This window comes from Maylandia zebra, linkage group LG3 (assembly GCF_041146795.1).
Source record: "Maylandia zebra isolate NMK-2024a linkage group LG3, Mzebra_GT3a, whole genome shotgun sequence".
NCBI classification, from domain to species: Eukaryota; Metazoa; Chordata; class Actinopteri; order Cichliformes; family Cichlidae; genus Maylandia; species Maylandia zebra.
The window spans coordinates 56,017,990-56,043,582 of record NC_135169.1 but is presented as its reverse complement, the minus strand read 5'-3'; the positions used below and the strand labels follow the sequence as shown (position 1 = coordinate 56,043,582).

The 25,593-nt window shown below is 44.7% G+C and overlaps 1 protein-coding gene across 1 annotated transcript in view; it reads right to left on the bottom strand.

The window, feature by feature from the left end:
- The window catches only part of LOC143416814 (protein NLRC3-like), a 233,180-nt gene that overhangs the window by 59,904 nt on the left and 147,683 nt on the right, over positions 1 to 25,593 (bottom strand). The window lies entirely within an intron of this gene.

Sequence of the window (25,593 nt, the reverse complement as noted above, 5' to 3'; positions counted from 1 at the left end):
CTTGGACACTTTTAAACCTGACCCTTCCTGGCCGCCAGAGATTCTACGCGGCGCAGAGAACAACAAAGGACGGGCCGCTCATCCGAGGCGCAGAACAAAGAAGCGCCGGCAAAAACGCGCTGGTATTAAGAACAGACTGAGACAGCAGGCGCATCGCGCACCACTGCCCAGTATCCTACTGGCCAATGTACAATCCATGGAGAACAAGCTCGATGACCTAAGAGCAAGGGTCACCTTCCAACGTGACATGAGGGACTGCAACATTCTGTGCTTCACGGAGACATGGCTGACCCCCACCGTGCCGGACCAGGCCGTAACTCCGTCGGATTCATTCTTTGTGCTCCGCGTGGACAGAACGGCAGAGTCGAACAAAACCAAAGGTGGAGGAGTGTGTTTCATGGTAAACAGAAAGTGGTGTGATGCCAGGAGCATTTCTACTCTCTCCAGCGGCTGCTCGCCACATCTGGAGTTCCTGAGCATTAAGTGCCGCCCTTTCTATCTGCCCCGTGAGTTCAACTCAGTCATCGCCACGGTGGTCTACATCCCACCCCAAGCGGACATAGGTATGGCTTTGTCCGAATTACATGATGTGCTGAGCTCGCTTCAAAACAAGGACCCGGGCGCAGCCCTCATTGTAGCAGGAGACTTTAACAAAGCAAACCTCAGACAAGTCATGCCAAACTTTTACCAGCATGTCTCGTGTCCAACGAGAGGGGATCGGATTTTGGATCACTGCTACACGCCATACAAGCAGGGCTACAAAGCTGTCTCACACCTGGCTTTTGGGAAGTCTGACCACAACGCCATCTTCCTCATTCCCCAGTATAAACAAAGCATACGGAGGGAAGACGTGACCACGAGGGAAGTAAAACGGTGGACTGCCCAATCAGAAGCTACGCTACAGGACGCACTCAACGACGTAGACTGGGACATGTTCAGAGCATGCGCAGTCGACATCGACGAGTTTACGGAAGTAGCAGTATGCTTCGTCAATATGCTAGCGGAGGAGATTATCCCTACTGCGAGAGTCACCACAATCAGACCAGGAGTGACATGTTTAGCCGCATGTTCTCCTTAAATTGCTGGCTGTCTGAGTGGTGTCCCAGAAACGATGTGGGCTTCATAGATAATTGGCAAACCTTCTGGAGGAAACCTGGTCTTGTTAGGAGAGACGGCATCCATCCCACTTTGGATGGAGCAGCTCTCATTTCTAGAAATATGGACAAATTTATTAAACCCCCCAAAATATGACTATCCAGAGTTGGGACCAGGAAGCAGAGTTGCAGTCTTACACGCTTCTCTGCAGCTTCTCTCCTCCTGCTACCCCCCCAAAAACCCATCTCCATAGAGACTGTGTCAGCTTCCAAAAAGACAAAAAACAAACTAAAAACCAGCAACAAACAACTTAAACATAAACAATCACAAAGAAAGAACAATACAGTATCCACATCTGAACCAAAGAGTAAAACAGTGAAATGTGGATTATTAAATATTAGGTCTCTCTCCTCCAAGTCTCTGTTAGTACATGACTTAATAATTGATCAACAAATTGATTTACTCTGCCTTACAGAAACCTGGTTGCAGCAGGATGATTATGTTAGTTTAAATGAATCAACACCCCCGAGCCATTCTAACTACCAGAAATCTCGAAGCACAGGCCGAGGGGGCGGTGTGGCAGCAATTTTTCACACCAGCCTATTAATTAATGAAAGACCAAGACAGACTTTTAATTCATTTGAAAGCCTGATGCTTAACATTGTCCACCCCAGCTGTGAAACTCAGAAACCAGTCTTACTTGTTATCATCTATCGTCCACCTGGGCCTTACACAGAGTTTCTGTCTGATTTCTCAGACTTTATATCTAATTTAGTTCTGAGCTCAGATAAAATAATTATTGTGGGTGATTTTAACATCCATGTAGATGCTAAAAATGACAGCCTCAACATGGCATTTAATCTGTTATTAGACTCAATTGGTTTCTCTCAAAATGTAAAAGAACCCACCCACCACTTTAATCACACTCTAGATCTTGTTTTAACATATGGCATCGAACCTGAACATTTAACAGTGTTTCCTGAAAACCCTCTCCTGTCTGATCATTTCCTGATAACATTTACTTTTACAATAATTGATTACACAGCGGTGAAGAGTAGACTTTATCAAAGTAGATGTCTTTCTGAAAGCACTGTAACTAAGTTTAAGAATATAATCCACCCACTGTTATCATCTCCAATGCCCTGTACCAACACAGAGCAAAGCAGCTATCTGAACGCTACCCCAACAGAGGTCGATTATCTTGTTAATAATTTCACCTCCTCACTACGTACGACTCTGGATACTGTAGCTCCTGTGAAAACTAAGGCCTCAAATCAGAAGTACCTGACTCCGTGGTATAATTCTGAAACACGTACCCTAAAGCAGATGACTCGTAATCTGGAGAGGAAATGGCGTGTCACAAATCTAGAGGATCATCATTTAGCCTGGAGAAATAGTTTGCTGCTTTATAAGAAAGCCCTCCGCAAAGCCAGAACATCTTACTATTCATCACTGATTGAAGAAAATAAGAACAACCCTAGGTTTCTCTTCAGCACTGTAGCCAGGCTGACAAAAAGTCAGAGCTCTTTTGAGCCAACCATCCCTTTAACGTTAACTAGTAATGACTTCATGAACTTCTTCACAAATAAAATTTTTATCATTAGAGAAAAAATTACCAATAATCATCCCACAGATGTAATATTATCTACAGCTACTCTTAGTACCATTGATATTAAGTTAGACTCTTTTTCTCCAATTGATCTTTCTGAGTTAACTTCAATAATTACTTCCTCCAAACCATCAACGTGTCTTTTAGACCCCATTCCTACAAAACTGCTCAAAGAAGTCCTGCCATTAATTAATTCTTCGATCTTAAATATGATCAACCTATCTCTAATAATCGGCTATGTACCACAGGCCTTCAAGCTGGCTGTAGTTAAACCTTTACTCAAAAAGCCATCTCTAGACCCAGCAGTCTTAGCTAATTATAGGCCAATCTCCAACCTTCCTTTCATATCAAAAATCCTTGAAAGAGTAGTTGTCAAACAGCTAACAGATCATCTGCAGAGGAATGGTTTATTTGAAGAGTTTCAGTCAGGTTTCAGAGCTCAGCACAGCACAGAAACAGCTTTAGTGAAGGTTACAAATGATCTTCTTATGGCCTCTGACAGTGGACTCATCTCTGTGCTTGTCCTGCTAGACCTCAGTGCAGCGTTCGATACTGTTGATCATAATATCCTATTAGAGCGATTAGAACATGCTGTAGGTATTACAAGTACTGCGCTGCAGTGGTTTGTATCATATCTATCTAATAGACTCCAATTCGTGCATGTAAATGGAGAGTCCTCTTCACACACTGAGGTTAATTATGGAGTTCCACAGGGTTCAGTGCTAGGACCAATTCTGTTTACATTATACATGCTTCCCTTAGGCAGTATCATTAGAAGACATAGCATACATTTTCACTGCTATGCAGATGACACCCAGCTCTATCTGTCCATGAAGCCAGATAACACACACCAATTAGTTAAACTGCAGGAATGTCTTAAAGACATAAAGACCTGGATGGCCGCTAACTTTCTGCTTCTTAATTCAGATAAAACTGAGGTTATTGTACTCGGCCCTGAAAATCTTAGAAATATGGTATCTAATCAGATTCTTACTCTGGATGGCATTACCTTGGCCTCCAGTAACGCGGTGAGGAACCTTGGAGTCATTTTTGACCAGGACATGTCCTTCAACGCACATATTAAACAAATATGTAAGACTGCTTTCTTCCATTTGCGCAACATCTCTAAAATTAGAAATATCCTGTCTCAGAGTGACGCTGAAAAACTAGTTCATGCATTTATTACTTCCAGGCTGGACTACTGTAATTCATTATTATCAGGATGTCCAAAAAACTCACTGAAAAGCCTTCAGCTAATCCAAAATGCTGCAGCAAGAGTCCTGACAGGGACTAGAAAGAGAGAGCATATTTCTCCTGTTTTGGCTTCCCTTCATTGGCTTCCTGTTAAATCCAGAATTGAATTCAAAATCCTACTCCTCACATACAAGGTCTTAAATAATCAGGCCCCATCTTATCTTAATGACCTTGTAGTACCATATCACCCTATTAGAGCGCTCCGCTCTCGCTCTGCAGGCCTACTTGTTGTTCCTAGAGTATTTAAAAGTAGAATGGGAGGGAGAGCCTTCAGTTTTCAGGCCCCTCTTCTGTGGAACCAGCTTCCAGTTTGGATTCGGGAGACAGACACTATCTCTACTTTTAAGATTAGGCTTAAAACTTTCCTTTTTTCTAAAGCATATAGTTAGGGCTGGACCAGGTGACCCTGAATCCTCCCTTTGTTATGCTGCAATAGATGTAGGCTGCCGGGGGATTCCCATGATGCATTGAGTTTTTCCTTTCCAGTCACCTTTCTCACTCACTATGTATTAATAGACCTCTCTGCATTGAATCATATCTGTTATTAACCTCTGTCTCTCTTCCACAGCATGTCTTTATCCTGTCTTCCTTCTCTCACCCCAACCGGTCGCAGCAGATGGCCGCCCCTCCCTGAGCCTGGTTCTGCCGGAGGTTTCTTCCTGTTAAAAGGGAGTTTTTCCTTCCCACTGTCGCCAAAGTGCTTGCTCATAGGGGGTCATATGATTGTTGGGTTTTTCTCTGTATCTATGAAGCGCCTTGAGGCGACTTTTGTTGTGATTTGGCGCTATATAAATAAAATTGAATTGAATTGAAATTGAATTGAAAAATTGAATTCCCAAACCAGAAACCGTGGATGGACAGATCGATCCGCACTGCAGTAAACGCCAGGACCGCCTCCTACAACGCGGGTCTCGCCACTGGCGATATGAGCGCCTACAAAGCGGCCTCATACGGCGTGCGTCGCGCGGTGAGAGATGCCAAACGCCGGTACCGGGAACGTGTGGAGTCCCGCTTCCACCAGGGCGACACACGGAGTATGTGGCACGGACTACGCACCATTACGGACTACAAAGCCAGGGACACTGCGCCGATCAACGCCGACTCTGCATTCACCAACGAGCTGAATCGGTTCTACGCCCGTTTCGAGGTTAGCCAGGCGGCTAATGCTATCTACCGCATGACTACCGAGGACAGTGACGTCATCAGCGAGAGACCGGTGACCAGCATCGCGGAGCATGACGTCAGAGCGGCACTGAGGAGAGTGAACACAAGGAAAGCGGCGGGGCCAGACGGCATCACCGGCCGTCTACTGCGCTGCTGTGCTGACCAGCTAGCAGGTGTGTTCACTTACATCTTCAACGAGTCCCTGGCGAAGTCTGTGGTCCCCACATGCTTCAAAAGATCCACCATCATCCCTGTGCCCAAGAACAGCAAACCCTCATCCCTGAACGATTACTGGCCAGTTGCACTGACCTCGGTAGTAATGAAGGTGTTTGAGAGACTGCTGAAGAACATCATCTCCTCCTCCATCCCAGACACCACAGATCCGCTGCAGTTCGCCTACAGATCCAACAGATCCACAGAGGATGCCATCGCCCACGTCCTACACACCACTCTCAGCCATGTGGACAAGAAACAGGGTAACTATGTGCGAATGCTGTTTGTTGATTACAGTTCAGCGTTTAACACAATAGTGCCCTGCAGACTGTTCACAAAGCTGAGGGATCTGGGACTTAACAGCCGTCTGTGTGCATGGGTGTTGGACTTCCTCACTGGCAGAACTCAGGTGGTGAGGGTGGGCAGGTGCTTCTCCAACAGCATCACCATCAACACAGGAGCACCTCAGGGATGTGTCCTCTCGCCACTGCTCTACTCCCTCTACACTTCAGACTGTGTGGCCACCCATGGCTCCAACACCATTGTGAAGTTTGCTGACGACACAGTGGTGTTGGGTGCCATTGATCCGACGTCGCCCAGATCAACAAGGTCCGCGTCAGGTGTTGAGGAACCAGGGCACCCTGATGAAAAGTGGGCTACTGGAACAAGAAGGCATCGGTGGGCAAGAGACGAAAACAGGGCGTTGTTGGAATGCTACTACGCAAGTAACCCCGGCGGAAGGGGCTACATGAATAGGATGAGGGACCTATGTATTCTTCGATACCCAACATCCACAATGACGGCGAAACAACTAGTAGCTCAGTGTTCCAACATTCGAAAGAAGGGACTGCTCTCACAGCTAGAGATTGACGAGGTACAACACAAATGCTACGGCAAGGAGGAGTCAGGACGCCAGGTCAGGGGGGCGATATCATCACCCCCACCCGAGATTGGGTACATAGCCCCAAGTGCGATAGGAGAAGGATCGTTGAGTGCGAGAGGAACTGACCTGAAAAATAGGATCATGGCCAAGCTTGAAACCTGGATCCCCTGTAGCCGGTTACCAAGATTACGTGAAGTACCCTCAGAAGGTCTGCTAGATGATGTTAATGCAGCACTACGGGCAATACCTACAACCACGATTACCGACACTAACAAGCTGATCTACAATACGGCAGCAGTGATCAGTGAGATGCTTGGCTACAAGTTGAAAAGCGACAAGGGGCAGTACCCTCCATGGAGAAGGAGGCTAGAGGGCAAGATCAAAGTAGCACGGAGGGAGGTTAGCCAACTAACGGAGTTGCAGCAAGGTGCGACAAATAAGGTGCCTAAGAAATACAGCAAGCTGTCCATACCTGAGGCCTTGGAAACTGCCAAGCAAAGACTCACAGCCTTGGCCAGCCGCTTGAGGAGGTACACCAGAGAGATAGAAGGCAGGAGAATGAACCAGCTGTTCTCCACAGAACCAGCAAAGGTGTACTCTCAGTGGCAAGGGAACAATAAGAGAACAGCACCACCAAGGCTGGAGACGGAGCAATACTGGAAGAGCATATGGGAGAAGGATGCAACCCATAACGGCAATGCTCAGTGGCTAGAGGATCTGAGGGCAGACCACAGCGACCTCCCTGAACAGGGTCCAGTAACCATCACAGTGGCAGATATCCAAGAAAGGGTCTCCAGTACGAAGAGTTGGACAGCACCAGGGCCCGACATGGTTCACGCCTACTGGCTGAAGAAGCTGACTGCACTCCACGAGCGTCTGGCAGCACAAATGAACCAGCTGCTAGTTAGCGAGAGACACCCGGAATGGCTAACTGAAGGCCGGACGGTCCTGATCCCCAAGGACCCCAAGAAGGGACGGGTCCCCTCCAACTACCGACCAATAACCTGCCTCAGTACTACATGGAAGCTCCTGTCAGGCATCATATCGGCTAAGATGAACAGGCACATGGGTCAATACATGAGCGGGACACAGAAAGGAATTGGCCAGAATACCAGAGGCGCAAAACACCAGCTACTGGTAGACAGAACAATCAGCCAAGACTGCAAGACCAGACTGACCAACCTGTGCACTGCCTGGATTGATTACAAGAAGGCCTATGACTCAATGCCCCACAGCTGGATACTGGAATGCCTAGAATTGTACAAGATCAATGGGACCCTAAGAGCCTTCATCAGGAACTCAATGGGGATGTGGCGTACAACACTAGAGGCCAACTCCAAGCCCATAGCACAAGTCACCATCAAGTGCGGGATCTACCAAGGAGATGCTCTGTCCCCACTGCTGTTCTGCATAGGCCTGAACACCCTCAGTGAGATCATTAACAAGACTGGCTACGGATACCGACTACGGAACGGAGCAGTTGTCAGCCACCTCCTGTACATGGATGACATCAAGCTGTATGCCAAGGGTGAACGAGACATCGATTCACTGATCCACACTACCAGGCTATACAGCAATGACATTGGAATGTCGTTCGGACTGGAGAAGTGTAGTCGGATGGTATCAAAGAGAGGGAAGGTAGTCAGAACTGAGGGGATTGAACTACCAGAAGGCAACATTGCAGACATAGAGGACAGTTACAAGTACCTGGGGATCCCGCAGGCAAATGGGAACCATGAAGAGGCCGCTAGAAAGGCTGCAACCACCAAGTACCTGCAGAGGGTCAGGCAAGTCCTGAGGAGTCAGCTGAATGGTAAGAACAAGATCCGGGCCATCAACACGTACGCCCTGCCCGTGATCAGGTACCCTGCTGGGGTAATAGGCTGGCCAAAGGAGGAGATAGAAGCCACTGACATAAAGACAAGAAAGCTCCTTACCATGCATGGAGGGTTTCACCCCAAGTCCAGCACCCTGAGGCTGTACGCTAAGCGGAAGGAAGGGGGCCGGGGACTGGTGAGTGTCAGCACCACAGTCCAGGATGAGACAACGAACATCCAAGAATACATTGGGAAGATGGCCCCAACTGACCGAGTGCTCAGTGAATACCTCAGGCAGCAGAAACCCAAGAAAGAGGAGGGAGACGTGGAACCATCATGGAAGGACAGGCCCCTGCACGGTATGTACCACCGGTAGATAGAGGAGGTGGCTGATATCCAGAAATCCTACCAGTGGCTGGACAAAGCTGGACTGAAAGACAGCACAGAGGCACTAATCATGGCAGCACAAGAACAAGCTCTGAGCACAAGATCCATAGAGGCTGGGGTCTATCACACCAGGCAAGACCCCAGGTGCAGGCTGTGTAAAGATGCCCCAGAGACAATCCAGCACATAACAGCAGGGTGCAAGATGCTAGCAGGCAAGGCATACATGGAACGCCATAACCAAGTGGCCGGCATAGTGTACAGGAACATCTGTGCCAAGTATAACCTGGAAGTCCCGAGGTCAAAATGGGAGATGCCCCCAAGGGTGGTGGAGAATGACCGAGCTAAGATCCTGTGGGACTTCCAGATACAGACGGACAAAATGGTGGTGGCTAACCAACCGGACATAGTGGTGGTAGACAAACAGAAGAAGACGGCCGTAGTGATCGATGTAGCGGTTCCGAATGACAGCAATATCAGGAAGAAGGAACACGAGAAGCTGGAGAAATACCAAGGGCTCAGAGAAGAGCTCGAGAGGATGTGGAGGGTGAAGGTAATGGTGGTCCCCGTGGTAATCGGAGCACTAGGTGCGGTGACTCCCAAGCTAGGCGAGTGGCTCCAGCAGATCCTGGGAATAACATCGGAGATCTCTGTCCAGAAGAGCGCAGTCCTGGGAACAGCTAAGATACTGCGCAGGACCCTCAAGCTCCCAGGCCTCTGGTAGAGGACCCGAGCTTGAAGGATAAACCGCCCGCAGGGGCGTGCTGGGTGTTTTTATATATATATATATGTATATAATGTTCTTCCTCTACACCCCCCCCCCCCCCCCCCAATTTTTGCACATGTCGAGGAGCGTGTCAGGCTACATTTCACTGTGTGTTATACTTGTATAACTGTGCAAATTCCCTGCTGACTCGGCCTCAGGATGTCTAGAGGCAAGAACCAAGCGCACCCAAATGAGCGCACCAGTGATCATGTGCGCATCACGCAGAGGGAGAGTGAGGGACGAAAAGCAACAGCAGAGCATGGCAGTTGTATCGCAGTTTGTGTGATTCCGTGTGCGTTAATGAGACTGTAAGTGTTATTGCCTTTGACAGGTTAACTGGTATGATAATAGTTATAGTTTTTTGTGTATGTTTAAGCTAAAGTTATGCTTCCGTACACTGCTACCACGTTAGTAGGTTTATTTAATTATTTAATTAACTAGCACTAAGTTAATACCAGTGGCCAGAATCTCCCCCAATGATTATATCCCGCGGTTAAAGGATTTTTCTGTTGTTTATTGTTTAGTTTAACTGTTGTTAGCTTGCCACATGCTTGCCTTAGTACTAGCAACTGGGAAGATATGTGCTATTTAGCCAACTTCTGGTCTTACGGCGACCCCTTGTGGACATTGTAAAATATTGCTGTGTCTGAGTAGATGATGTGTTCTGATTGTTGCTTGGTTGTCTTTGAGCCTGATAATTATAGTGTTACCTGTTTCTGTTTCCAGACAACCATGCTTATAGTCACCGATACTGCACCTGCCACAATTATCAGTGCATATCTTCTGTGAAGCTCCATTAAAGACGGTGAACTAAACTCCTGGACTGCTGCAGTCTTTCTGACCGAAGACTTAGGCCAGACTTGTATACCCAGCACTTCCAGTATATATATATTCTACTATAACTATGCATGTGACAAATAAAGAACCTTGAACCTTGAGTTATTACTCAATATTTATGGATGATGTTCTTTCAGTGTTGCACTTTGTAGACGCTCCCTGAGCCTCACAGCCAGCTGCACATGGACCAGCTGACATTACCCAGCATTAGAGGCGGGTGTAAAAAATGGATTTTCCTATTTAAATGGTTTTAATTGGAATAAAGCGATGTTGATTCATTCAATCCTGAATCGATTTTTAATATAAATGTATTTTGCCAGAATCTCAGGTTAAAGCTCCCAAAAGTATTTCAACAACAAGCAAACAGATAAAACAGTAAATGAGAGCAGCTAAACACACAAAGATGGAAACACAGAGCGTGGATCGTTCACTCGACGGCACGTACACGGACACGCCGTCGGGGCTGAAAGTGGACAGCTCACAGATCCTGAAGCTGCAGGTTTCATCTGTCTCCAACCAAAACTGAGTGAACCAGCAGCAGAAGAAGATCCAAACTACGCTTTACGTTTGATGAACATCGTCATGAATTCTCTCTGACTTTGACGTTTACTTCCTGCACAGCTCTCTCTCTCTCAGTGTACTTCAAGAACAGTTTACCTTCAAAAATCTGTTTCCTGCATTATTCACTGCTTATTACGCACCAGTCTGCTGTTGTGTTCACTGCTGTCGGCCTCCCAAAACAAAGCCTCATTTCTGCTGTTCAATACTGAAGAAATGTAAACCTTTTAAAATGATGACAGATTACAAACTCTCAGCTGTGTCTGTAATCAAACCTCTGTAACTTTGCTTCACTTCAGCAGCATCAGCTCATGTTCACATGTTGATTCATGGTTTGCTTCAGTTTTTGATGGACTGCAGAATATTTTGAAGGTTATCTGCTATAAAAAGCCAGAACAGGAAAATCTGCTTCATGTGTTTCTGTTTGATCCTCAGTGACTTTGACACAAAGGCCTCTGCTGTGATGATCACACCTCTGATCAAGTCTCACAGTGTCAGCTTTGTTTTTATACATATGGATATGTGCTGATAAATGATCAGAATTATAATATTTCCCACTGTCTGCTGTGTGCTGTGACCTTTGACCTGCTAAAGACAGTCAGCTGTGGATTATTCATTGTTGTGTCTGATACTTAGAACTGTGAGGAAGAACACTACACAGTTAATCAGGGTCCCCTCTCTCTGAATCAGGAAAGGTGGGCAGGCCGCGTGTGGGCCGCGGGCCATACGTTGAGTATCACTGTTTGAAATGTGAACATTGTTCTGCTGCAGTCAATGGACTAAACCAGAGAAGAAGAAAACAGACTTTACCATGAAGATCCTCAGTGTGGATCAGTATAATATCAGCCTGATGTGAATGAATGAATGAATGAATGCTTTATTGGCCATATGCAGGTTGCCCCACAGAGGAATAGGACCCCCCCCCCGACTTACACACACAACAACAAGACATCACATGGGAATACAGTCGGAGACCGGCAGCGTTGAGAGACAAAGTGTGAGCTTGAAATCATTCAGTGTTTCATCATCTGTTCAGAGCTGAAGAAGGTTCAGAATGTAGAAGTTTAGAAAATGGAAACTCCAAACAGCTGAAGCCAACAGGAAGCAGCTTCAAACAAACACAACAAGAGAAAAAACTCTGAATGTTTCACATTAAAGTCGTACATTTCTCATAAAAACAGGACAAAGACTTGAAAAAGTCGTGTTTTTCCTTCCAGGAACCACAAGGCTTCACTTTTAAAGGTGAAGTGTGAAAGAAATGGACATATTTGAAGTCCAACACCTTTTTCCAGTCACATTATTAAAGCAGACAAACTACAAGCTCATTTTCATTCCAACAAGTCATCTTCTGACCTGGACTAACAACACTGGTCTCTATGTGCAGCTGGCTGTGAGACCAGTGCTCAGGGAGCGTCTACAAAGTGCAACACTGAAAGAACATCACACACTCATTTGCTTCCATCATCCAACCTGAAGAGGAAACAGAGACGCCTCCCCTTCAAAGTAAAAGCTGCTCCTTTTGGACACAGTATCAAAGAAAGTCTACAGTATAACATTGAAAACACAGAACAAAGTTTTGGTTGTTTTAAATTGTGCAGAAATGAAACTACACTAAGCTCAATTATGTGACAGACATTTCATCCCATGTCAGTTTGGCCTCATCCTGGGCCGGATTATCCAGCACACACTCTGACCACAGGCCCAGGGGCCACGCACAGCTGGGCTCCATCCAAGAGACAGCAAACAAACCAACACAATAATAAAAAGCACCATGTGATCTTCTTACATCTTCAAGACAAACATAGTAAAAACATGATATTTGTTTCCTGATAAAATGATGTGACAGGTAGAACAGAGTAAAGTGGTGGTGTTACAGCCTTTCTCCCCTCTGCTGCCGAGGCTGTTAGTCTCTCCCAAACTCAGCTACAGGACTTCCAAATGAATGAAAGCAGCAGAAGTGGCTTTACAAATGAAAGAGGAAGAGGAGAAGAAGAGGAGAGGGAGGCCACCCTGACCATCACTCCAGCTGAAAACATCACACTTCCATTAAAGTTGGTGAGGAAATGTTGAGCAGGATGAGCTGCTGGCTAATCTGGAGGCTGTAGCAGCAGCTCACAGTCACAGTGGATTTCCACTCATGAAAAAGCTCTGGCTGCTTCATTTCTCATCTCATATCAGAGACTTTAAAGCTTCACTGAAGCTGTACTGTGATGCTTCCATATTCCAGTAAGGCCTCCATAATGATTTCAGCTGTTCTGTACACACACTGTGTGCCCTGTATGGCTCAAAGTCTCTGCAGCCTGTTTTTATCTGCTATCATCAGATCTTCATCATCCTCATTCACATCCCTCACACACTCTACAGCCTCATCAGCACTGACTTCATCTTCACTGACTGATGGAGCACAACATGAACCTGTGGAGGCTGAAACACTGTCCTGTCAAACATCTCCCCGTCACCACTCCACTTCTGTCAGCCTTTAAATGAACCCTGCTCAAGTCTGTCACTTCTGTTTGGAGCCAAAAGGAAAAACTGTTGTTCAGTCGTTTGGAAAGACAACATTTCTGAAAGCACTCAAACTTCTTCACATTTGTCTTCAGACACATCCTGAACATTTCGGAACTAAAGAAAGTTTCAAACATCAAAGACCTGAAATATAGAAAAACTACAACAGCCGCAGTCAGTGAACTCACCTCAGAGTCTCCAGTCGACAGTTTGGACTCTCCAGTCCAGCACACAGAAGCTTCACTGCTGAATCCTGTAGGTTGTTGTTGTTACTCATGTCCAGCTCTGTCAGATGGGAGGGGTTGGATCTGCTCTTCACATCTGTGCTTCAGCTCCTCTTACTGTGTTTGACATGACACAACGATTGAGTCTCTCTCAGACCTGCAGACTTTTAATGAGAATCTTTGTTTGGCTTTAATCTGCAGATGAAGGAGGAAGATGGTGTCACATTTAGGCTTCCATAATGTCCACAGTCTGTCACTAAGATCTGATCCAGAGTCAGAGTGAAGACACACATTTGGACTGTTTCCTGTTTTGACTCCAGAACATTTTGAATGAGTTCAGCTCAGTGAAGAGTTCCAGCTGGAAAGATGATCTCTGTTTGCTACCTGCTGTCAGGTACGACTGTTCACGTCCACACGCAGGAAAAACCTGCTGACTGTTACCAAACGGAGCAGAAATCTCATCACTGGACAATAATGATGAATGAACTCAGAGCTGCTGATATCAGATCTGATTTCAGGGGAACTAAACACAGAAATGATTGGCTCATTTTAGCTTTCTGAGCCATTATCTGCTGGTGTGTCGCTAGTTGGCAGAAAATGATTTGTATTCCTGTTCAGGGCTTCAGTGTTTATGAGTCCAGATCCAGGTGACAGCAAGTCAAAATGATGTTACCTGTCTGTGTCCAGCAGCAGCCTGTATTCACTTTGAATATTGTTATAACCTGACATGGATCAGTTTGTCTTTGATTGGTTTGTAAATGTCACTGTTTCCATTGGACCTGAGTGACGTACAAAGACAGAGAAGGAGAGAAAGGAGAGAGAGGATGGAGACAGCAAAGAGAGAGCAAACACAAACAGGTGAGAGTGGACAGGTGACCAAGGTCAGCAACCAATCAGAGAGCTTCTGTTTGACCCACAGTCACTGATGATGACTGCACATAACCAAGCAGTGTGTTACTCTGATATCAAATATGGATCCTGCTCTTATAATAATGATCATCAGATGATATTATTGTGTTATTTTGTAGCTGAATACGATGTTTGTGTGATTATCAGTGAAAGAAGCAGTGAGGAGGATGGAGAGAGAGAGAGAGGACAGAGGGTGAAGTTAGAAACACTAAAAGGATTTTTCATGGATTTCATGGATGATTTGAGTGATTTCCAGCAGGACACTTAAACATGCTCAGATGACACTACAGTGCTCGGACTTATATCCAACAATGATGAGACAAACTATAGGACAGAGGTGCAACAACTAGAGTCATGGTGCCACGACAATAACTTGGTCTTAAACACCAAAAAGACCAAGGAGATCATTGTAGATTTCCGGAAGAGGGGTCATAACAACCATCTGCCTCTCTTCATTGGCAGTGAGGCGGTGGAGAGGGTGAGCAGTTTTAAATTCTTGGGGGTAACTGTGACCGAGGACCTGTCCTGGGGCAACCATATCACCTCAGTTGTACGGAAGGCCCAACAGCGCCTCTACTACCTGAGGAGACTGCGGAGCGCACACATTCCCAGATCTCTGATGTTGAACTTCTACAACTGTGCCATCAGCAGCGTTCTGACGTATGGATTTCTAGTGTGGTTCCCCAGCTGCACCAAGGCCGATCAGCAAGCACTCCAGCGGGTGGTGAAAGAAGCTGGCAGAATTATTGGAACAAGTCTGCCAGAGATCAGTAATATCTTCCCCACTCGCTGTCTGAGGAGGGTGCACAGTATCCTGCGGGACCAACATCACCCTGCGCGCCACCTTTTCCATCTGCTGCCCTCAGGGAGAAGGTACAGGTCTATACAGGCCAGAACATCCAGACTGGCCAACAGCCTGTATCCACAGGCTGTGAGGCTCCTGAACTCTCTGCCCCCCTCTCACGGACAATAACCATATCCAACTTCTTAATAGCAATGAACTGGTCTGCATTGGTGCATCATATCTTTATTCTCTTCCCCCTCCTGCCCCCCCCCCCCCTTTCTTAAATAGATAACTATCATATCTGATATCATATCTCACAGTACAATAATATTGAATGGGTTGCATTGTTGTATTTTGTCATGTTTCTCAGGTCTTTGTCTGAATTTCTACGAACATTATTGCTAAGGATTGTCTTATTGCATTGGAGTCACACTGGATTAAATATGTACACTTGGGTTTTAAGGGGTATTTATTATTTTCTTCTTTTTTTTGGGGTTGTATGGAAGCCCCAAACGCAATTTCATTGTTCTTGACAATGACAATAAATAAATAAATACTAAATACTAAATGTCAGTGGACGTCCTAAAGAACATATTCACTGATATGAAACGTGTCATTGAACAGGATTAATATCAGTGGAAACATGGTGGAAACAGCTGTGACTGCATGGATGTGACACACTTCAAATCTGTTCTCCACTCTTGGATTTGGGATCCATGGAGCTGCTGCTGAGTCTGTACAATAAAGGAATGGTGTGGAAGGTTGCAGCGTACGGACACAAACACTTTGTGGTTACAATCTGATTTTATTTTCGACATTAAACTACTAACCTACACTGATCAATGATGTTAATGATCACATCTGGACTCACCCAGCCTTTCTGCAGCTCCTCACAGCTGGAATCAGTCTCTGTCGTCCCAGCACTGATGTGTTGTACTTCTGCAGGTCCAACTCATCCAGAACCTCCTCTGACATCTGCAGCATGAAGGCCAGAGCTGAGCACTGGATCTCAGAGAGTTTCTTCTCTGATCTGTTCTCTGACTTCAGGAACTCTTGGATCTCCTGAAATAATGAGAGGTCGTTCATCTCCATCAGACAGTGGAAGATGTTGATGCTTCTGTCAGGAGAGATTTAGTTCACTGTTCATCCACTTCAGGTTGTTGATGACTCTCTGGATGGTTCCTGGACTGATCTCTGTCTGACCCAGAAGACCTACTAAGGGTCTCTGGTTGGACTCCAGACAGAGGCCATGAAGGAAGCGAACAAACAGGTCCAGGTGGCCATTTTTACTCTGGAGGGATTTCTTAATGGCTCTGCTCAGGAAATCATCCAGAGATGGTTTAATGTGGGGAAACCGAAGCAAATTAGTATAATCATGATAGTCAAAATCAAAGTCAGAATCATAACAAAAATCTCCCAAAAAGTTCTTCAGCACCTCTGTCTTCCTGTTGGTGTGACAGTGGAACATGTAGACAGCAGCCAGAAACTCCTGAATGCTCAGATGAACAAAGCAGTAGACTGGTTTCTGGAAGATCACACACTCTCTTTTGAAGATCTCTGTACAAACTCCTGAGTACACCGAGGCCTCTGTCACATTCAGACCACACTGCTCCAGGTCTTCTTGGTAGAACATGATGTTTCCTTTCTCCAGATGTTCAAACGCCAGCCTCCCCAGCTTCAGAAGAACTTCCCTGTCAGCCTTCGTCAGCTCCTGTGGACTCGTCTCACGTCCCTCATGGTACTTGTTCTTCTTCTTCTTTGTCTGAACCAGCAGGAAGTGTGAGTACATGTCAGTCAGGGTCTTGGGCAGTTCTCCTCTCTGCTCTGTAGTCAACATGTGCTCCAGAACTGTAGCAGTGATCCAGCAGAAGACTGGGATACTACACATGATGTGGAGGCTCCTGGATGTCTTCATGTGGGAGATGATTCTGCTGGACAGCTCTTCATCACTGAATCTCCTCCTGAAGTACTCCTCCTTCTGGGCGTCAGTGAAGCCTCGTACTTCTGTTAGCCTGTCAACACATGTAGGAGGGATCTGATTGGCTGCTGCGGGTCGGGAAGTTATCCAGACGAGAGCCGAGGGAAGCAGATTCCCCTGGATGAGGTTTGTCAGCAGCTGGCTGACTGATGACTTCTGTGTGACATCAGACAGCAGCTTCCTGTTGGTGAAATCCAATGAAAGTCTGCTTTCATCCAGGCCGTCAAAGATGAACAAAAGCTGAGAGACAGCCAGCTTCTCTGCTGTGACCTTCTGTAATGTTGGATGGAAAACATGGAGCAGCTCCAGAAGACTGTACTGCTCATCTCTGATCAGGTTCAGCTCCCTGAATGAAAGCAGAACCACCACACTGACATGTTGGTTCTCCAAGCCCTCTGCCCAGTCCAGAGTGAACTTCTGCACTGAGAAGGTTTTTCCAACACCAGCCACGCCGTTGGTCAGAACCACTCTGATGGGTCTCTGTTGGTCAGGTAAGGCTTTAAAGATGTCCTGGCACCTGATTGGAGCGTCATGGAGGGCGTCCATCTTGGAAGCTGTCTCCAGCTGCCTCACCTCATGTTGGGTATGAACCTCTTCACTCTGTCCCTCTGTGATGTAGAGCTCAGTGTAGATCCTGTTGAGGAGGGTTCTACTTCCTGTTTCATCACTTCCTTCAGTCACACGTTCACATCTCCTCCTCAGACTGATCTTATGTTCATCTAAAACCTCCTGCAGACCAACATCTGCTGAAAGAAAGAAAAACAATGAGACTAAAGAGAAAGAAAACTCTTCAATGTCTGAACAACACAAGAAGTCCAGTTTTCAGAAATGAGTCCATCAGCAGACAGATGTTCAGTCTTACTTTGTACACAGCTGCTCTGACTGGCTGTCTGCAGTCCAGCTCTGCTTCTGGATCTTTCTCCACACTGTGCAGAAGCTCTGATGGTGACACAGAAAAGTCACAGTGGAGATACTTCTGTCCACCTTTGATTAGACTCATTATAAAAAGGAAACAAAGTTTGAACACAGTCATGTTTCCAGTTCACTGACTTACATTTATTCCATGGACACTCACTCTAACCTGAACCACAGCTACAACCCAACATTGTTGAGGCCTCATCTCCTCCTTTCCTGACTGTAGAGGTTAAATATGCAACAACCAACAAATAAAAGAATTTGGTTCATTTCAAAGAAATTCACACGGTGACCAAGTAAAGTAACCGTAGTAAAGGAGACAACATCCCGTTGATGGTGGGATTATTTGAAAGATTTACTTTGGTCACGTCACCAAATGCAGTTGAACCACCCGTGGATCCATGTTTGACCATTCTACCACTCTGAGCTCTGCTTTTGAATCATTTTATTATTATCATCATTCATTTATTCATTCTTTGGAGGGGGGCTATTTCCTAATGCCGCCCTAATAAGCTGATGTTCAAGGGGAAATATAACAGAAACTCTTTCAGTGTTATTCATTAATAAATTAACAGATAAACTGTGAAGAAGAAAAAACTGAGATTTAAAGGAGAGAGTGAGAAACTTGATCATCCATCCTCATAATACATGTTTATCAGTATCTGCTGTGACCATACTGCAGTAATAACTACAAGTCTACATTTCTGTGACTGTTGATCAATCACAGCAGGAATCTGAGCTCATCTCTGCACACAGAGCAGCTTCAGCTCTGGGATAAACTGCTCGCTTCACGTCCTTCTCAGCTCACAGACACTCATCCTGATATTTTCCTTTAACATTTGATGGTATAATTCATCTGAGTTTACACTTTATCTGCATAAATACAGAAAAACAGACCCAAACACCAGAAACCATCAGTTTCACCATGTAGAATATATTGTTGTTTCCTTGCTTTTAATTCAGAGAAAAACTCTGATTTGGATTTTCTCTGTTCTCTTTGCCACAGTCCATCCCAGCAGCAGCTGAAGCAGCTGACTGTCACAACACTGAATAACACTTTAGGAGGAATTTCAGAGGTCAGTAAAGCTCCAGTTTCAACATCAGTTAATTAATCATAGTTCATCATAAATGTGAACCTGGCTGGCACACATGTTAATGTTAGCCATTTAAATATTAGCAGTTAGCTGAGGCCACAAGAAGAAGAGGCCCTAGAAGAACAATGGATGATAAGATTAGATTTTCAAGACTAGGCAGAGACGTGTTTTCCTTTACTGTCTCTTACAGAGGAGGGAGCAGATAACAGACGAGGTCACGGAGGTACGGGGAGGATTCGCAGCAGACAGCAAGACTGCCACGTCCATGCGAGAGAGCGATGGCTACGATAATCTCTGTTTTTGTCTCCCTATATAATGTTGTACAGCCCATGTGAGGGTTAACACAAACATCAGTCCTTCTACTTAAGTATGTTTGACACTTTGTTTACGCCTAAATTAACTTTACTGTTAACGAGTTTTCATGTTTCTGTAATCCACCAGTGTGCTCATGCTTTTTTAAGTGAAAAGAGATTTTTAATGATCAAATATAATTATGTTTGTTATTTGTGGATTTTAAATGTCCTTGACAGAGACAGTTGATGATCATTATCCTGCACTGTGGTCTCAGGTTTGGTCGAGCTAGCACAAAGAATGGCTATGTTGAACTTCCTCCTGGGATCTACACTAAGAAGTGAGTCCAACATTAGCAGGGTCTCTTTCCTTTATCTGGATTCACTTTAGCATTCACAGTCACGTGAAGCTTGTTATTAACTCGATAAGTCAACCCAGGGTTTCAGCTGAGCGCTCACATGAAACACATGGTGTTGGCAGCATCTGATCAATCATATTCATGGAGACGTGTATCAGCAACAGAGCAGCTGAGTTTGCAGAAGGAAGTCAAACTAAACCACAGGAACAATATGAGGAGATTACACACATAATAAAATACTAGCAGTAACACAGCTGCTGCAGACAAATCAGTCGTGTGATCGTGTGTGAGAGGAGAAGGACTGTAAAGGAGTTTGGTGTTAAAAGCTCTGTATGAATGTGGGAGACTTTGAAGGGCTTTAAAAAGGCCAATATAAAACAAAAGGCAGCAAAATTGCTGAGTGTGAAAGTCACCAGACTTATCAGAGCTCTGTGATTAAGACCTGTAAGAACACCTGTTTGTACTTGTTGGCATTATATCAAACACACACGTATATTAAGCCTTTGTTTGAACTCTGGTTGAATTTGTTACTTTCAGACTGTGAAACATCACAGAGGCTGCAGCTGCAGATCTTTTATTCACCTGGAAATTTACTTTAAATGTTAGATGGAAAATGTATTGCTCAGTTTAACCAAAGTAAGAACAAGAATCCATAAACCTTCATAAAGACAAACATCTCCCAGAACATTGAGCTGCTGAAGTGTCACTGAAGGGAAAAACTATTTGTCCTCCTCCATCCAGCAACACCTGAAACACCTGAGTGGAAGCTCCTCCCTACACTGTGTTTGAAGCAAAGCACAAAGGAGACACCTGCTGGAGCAGCTGGAGTCCTACAGACACTCAGCCTCTTCACTACACAAACACCTCCTACAACATCCACTCTTTCCACTCTGACTGCTGTGTTTGTGGAAACACTCCAACACACACCGCTTCACATACCAACATAGAAATGTGTGAAAAAGAGCTGAGCTGATATTAAACATGAGGATTTATTCAAAAATACAGAGTCAGGAACAACATCTAGACACACATTACCTCTCAGCAGCAGAAGAACAGCCTTTAAAGTTTATAACAACACCCTTCGACACGTTGCTCTTTAAGGAAACACAGCTGGGTTCAGGTCCAGGAGATTCTGGCCTCTTATTGATCCTAAAAGAAAAACAATAAATGTCACAGCTTCATGAGATAGGAAGGAAAACTGGAAATATTAAATTAAAGACATGATGAACAATCTCATAAAAATAATGTACTTACTCTTTGTCACATAACAGTCTTTTGTTAAAGTTTACAACAACACCCTTCGACCTGTTGCTCTTTAAGGAAACACAGCTGGGTTCAGGTCCAGGCTCTGGATTAGTTTCAGGGTTATGTCCAGCTGAGCCTGGTACGCCCCACAGCTCTGGGCTTTAAAACAACACACACAGAGGTATGAGTGTGAATAATGATGGAGCAGTGATGTGAGTGCTGAGCTGTGACATGGAGAAGAGTCATGGACAGTTAGAGATGGTCATCTCACCTCTGAGCTTTGGTCTGGCTCTCATGTTCCCCACACAGAGTGCTTTTAGAGGGAGGGACTCCCTCCTCTCTGTCCTCACACTGATCCATGCTGCTCAATTCACATCAGCTCACACACACTTTCTACCTTCACCTGCAGAGGAAACACAAATCATTCATGTGCACATAAACCAAAATCCTCCTTTCCATCATGTGTGCTGTCCAAATATCAGCTGAATGCAGTCAGACAGCAGTGTGAGGCACAGGAAGCTGCCATCAGCTGCTCTACTTCTACTATCAGTCCACTAGATGGAGCCATGAAGCACACATGATGCATTCACTGACACACACTGATTCACTGTGACTGGAAGTTTAAGTACATTAAGCCTCCACTCATCTACATTGTGCTTACAACCCACTGCCCCCCATCTCCCACCCCCATCAACCTCCTGGGGCCAGGAATGACTGGAACTGAATTGGAAACGGGCGTAATCAAACATAAATCTGTTATTCTTATCCATAGGTGTTAAACTCTGGCCCGCGGGCCAAATTTGGCCCGCAGCCTAATTACATTTGGCCCGCGAAGCCAATACTAAATTATTATTAGAGCTGGCCTACTGGTATTATACAGCTAATATATATATTGTTTAGTATTAAGCTTTGCTTGTTCCATATTCAGTTTTTCAGCAAAACTTGTTTGAGTCCATAAGAAAAGATTCATTCTTAAATTTGGAGGAAGATTTTTTTTTTCAGTAAATATTAACGTTAGCCCGCGACCTTGTTCCAGTTTTGAATTTTGGCCCACTGTGTATTTGAGTTTGACACCCCTGTTCTTATCCAACCTGTCTGCCTGGACACAGTTTGCTGACCGATCATGGAGCCTATGATTCGCTTGGACAACAACTTCATGAATGTGGAAATGAAACTGAGTGTCAGCTGAGTGTCGAGCAGAAGAGGAATCAGAGAAAAGTGACAGAGCTGCTGACTTTACAAAGAAAACTAAAACCATGTTGAAGAGATTAAACAGATAATACAAGCTAACAACAACACAGCTGCTGCTGCAGACAAAACACATGTATGAGTGTGTGACAGGAAAAGCACTGAACAGAAGTTTACTATTAAAAATGCAGCATGTTGTAAAAAGTTTGGTCAGTGAGACTGAAAAATGGCTGCATGAGTTACTATTGTGAACAAACCCCTATAAGAACCCTGATATTACCTGAATAAGATCACATCCTGATACGTAGTGCAGACCTTGGTAAGAGATACGGTCCAACTGGAATATAAACCTTTGGTGTGTTTAATCCAGTCAGTCTCTGAGTAACTCCACTCCTCTGCTTTCTGTTGGAAGAGACAAAAGTTTGTAGCACGATCCTTTTCCTCAGAGGCCTGTGTTGGATTTATATTACATCTAAGATAAAAAATAATTCACAAAGTCTGCTCTGTCCTCCTGTCCTCCCTGCAGTCTCTGTGAGCTCCGCAGAGTGATTATAAAGACCCGGAGCTCAGAGTTTCTCCAACACCGTGGTCAAGTGTGAGCCACGCCTGCCACCCGTTATCTGCCAAACTTGAGCTTCAACGCTAAGTTTTACGGTAGTGCTGCTTCTTATCCCTTTTTGCTGATCACACACATAACAACACACATGGTTTTCAGGAAGTTAACAGAAATAAAGCCACAGTGTCATTTGTTTTTCACTCAAGTTGTCTTTTCTTCTTAATTTTTCTGGTAATGCTTCTTCATTCATGATTCATTCAAATCTAAAATAACTTCAAAAAATGTAAAATATTTCTGAAAATCATCTCTTATAGTTGAAATTCAGTTGTCATTTGGCTCAGCTGCTCTTTCATGCATCCATAGTTTCACCTCAAACTGCTGCTTGAGACACGAGAAATTAAAGAACAACTCTGTTCAAACGGAGAAACTTTGAAGGAACTCAATAATGTCATTTAAATGGTTTCAGGTAGGTGTATGAAGGTTCTGTATTCAATCATATATGATAGTTGACATGAAATTCTGAATTCATCTTCTTGGACACCCACACTGCAAAATTCTGTAGAAATGAAATTAGTCGTTTCTAATCAATTTCAACATCAAATATCATAACATTGCATCAAAATGCGTAAAAATGATTCTTGATAGCTGACCTTAAAGTCTCTGTGCATTCTTCCTCTGGGTTACCTTCTCTATATATTTGCAGTTTAACCACCAAAAGCTGCAAGGTTTCAGAGAAATAAAAGGAGCGTTCTACTCAAATTTAATAAGATTCATTTAATAAACAATAGAAAAAAAACTTTGACAGTTGTCATAAAATTCTTAACAAACTCCTCTTCTGTCTGTAGCTCAGGAGTTAGAGCAGGGGCCCGTTCTTCGTACGTCACTTACTACATCCAAGACCAAATCATCGCGCTAACCGTGAGCTCGCTAATCCGGTTCTCCGAACACACCTGCTGTTGACGATTAGTACAGCTGGATGAAGTAATGTGAGATCACTGGGTGGCTTAACAGGGGCTACGCATCGATAGTAGAAACATTGATCGGCAACCTTTTGATTGGTCGGCGAAAATGTCGAAGGAGCGCGCTCGGTATTTTTCGGCAGCAGAGCAAGAACTCTTGAGTGAGGGATTTCAGGAGTTTCAGAGTTTAATCAGAACGCAAGGGAACACTGCAAAGGCTGCAAAAGCAAGGAGAGAGGGCTGGCAGAAAGTTGCTGACAAATTAAACTCGTAAGTAATTTCATATCACACTATATTATCCAATATTATATTACATTATATTATAATATGTTATATTATATCCCCTTTCACATTAGAGCCACAACAGGACCCACTAGAACATGGGAACAAGTAAAAGTGAAATATAAGAATATTCTACAGAATGGTAATATTTATCACTTATATTGCTTTTAGTCTCTTGGAAAGAGACCCTGAAATACTCTGTTTGTTTGTTTATAACAGCAACCAAGAAAAGGGCAGAGCAAAAAAAGACAGGTGGTGGTCCTGCACCCCCTCGTCAACAAGTTGGTTAAGTGAATAATATCCTCACGGGAATATCGATATCTCTCAATGAGCACACTGTCGCGCTGAGCTAAAGGATCCTGTCTATCCCGCAATATACGCTGAATTCTGAGGACTCTCCTTATCAATCTTGCACCTTCCGCAATGGGTGGCTCGCGTATACGGACAGGACATGGCTGCGACAGACTTCCCAAATCCACCTTTGCTTTTATAGCCGTGGTCTCCCATCTTGATTACACGAAGTAATTTACAATTACTACTCTGAAATATGAATTACATCTGTAATAATCACATACATGTAATAGAATGTTAATAGTACATTTCCCTTTTTTAGGAAATGACCTGTATGTATCTGTGTGACATCAATAAAAGGATCAAGTGCTGCATTATCTTCAGTTACATTGATGTTATTTATTTATGGTGAAACAGTGGTAAAATATCGCTGTTGCTTTCGTATAAATGAAGCGGACATACCTGCGTGGCCGTGATCTAATCCTGTTTACATAAAGTAAACCTGCTCCCGAGCAGGTTTACGCTTACGGCTCTGTTGCTACGACAGCAAGTCCCGGATGAGCTTCGGGGAACCGAACGATCCAAGATCACGCGAAATCGTCAACAATCAAATCCAGCTAACTTACTTAGCGAGGTACGAAGAACAGGCCCCTGGTCACGAAGTAACTGGAAGGTTGGTTGTTTGATACGAGATACTAACCCCAAGATAGAAAACTCTTCTGCACAGGAAAAGTCCTTGAATGAGTCATTTGTATGAAGCACTTTGAATGCTCAGAGTAGAAAAGCACCATATCAGAACCAGCCTCACCCACTTGTGATGGGTGGGTGGCTGTGGCTCAGGTGGTAGAGCAGATCAGCTGCTGATTGGAAGGTTGGTGGCTCGAACCTTGGCTTCCCCAGCCTGCATGCCAAATATCCTTGGGCAAGATACTAACCCCAAGTTGCCCTCTGATGATTAGTTTGCACTTGTGTTTAGAAGTGCTTGTGTGAATGAGGCCTGTTGTATAGAGCACTTTGAAAACTCCAGGAGAGTAGAAAAGCACTATATAAGAATCAGTCCATTTACTACATGTCCGCAAAGTTTCATCTCCAACCACTGCAATATTATTTGTTAGGATCGCTGTTCTCTCCGGGTACTCCGGCTTCCTCCCACCGTCCAAAGACATGCAGCTTGTGGGGATATTTAGTTGGATAATCCAAATTGCCACTAGGTGTGAATGTGTGAGTGAATGTGAGTGCGAATCGTTGTCTATCCCTGTGTGTTGGCCCTGCGACAGACTGGCGACCTGTCCAGGGTGTACCCCGCCTCTCGCCCTATGACAGCTGGGATAGGCTCCAGCGCCCCCGCGACCCTGAAAAGGAGAAGCGGAAGCTGATGGAGGATCGCTGTTTTTTTCCTCAGGGTTTTGTGATGCCTTTTTGTTTTCGAGAGTC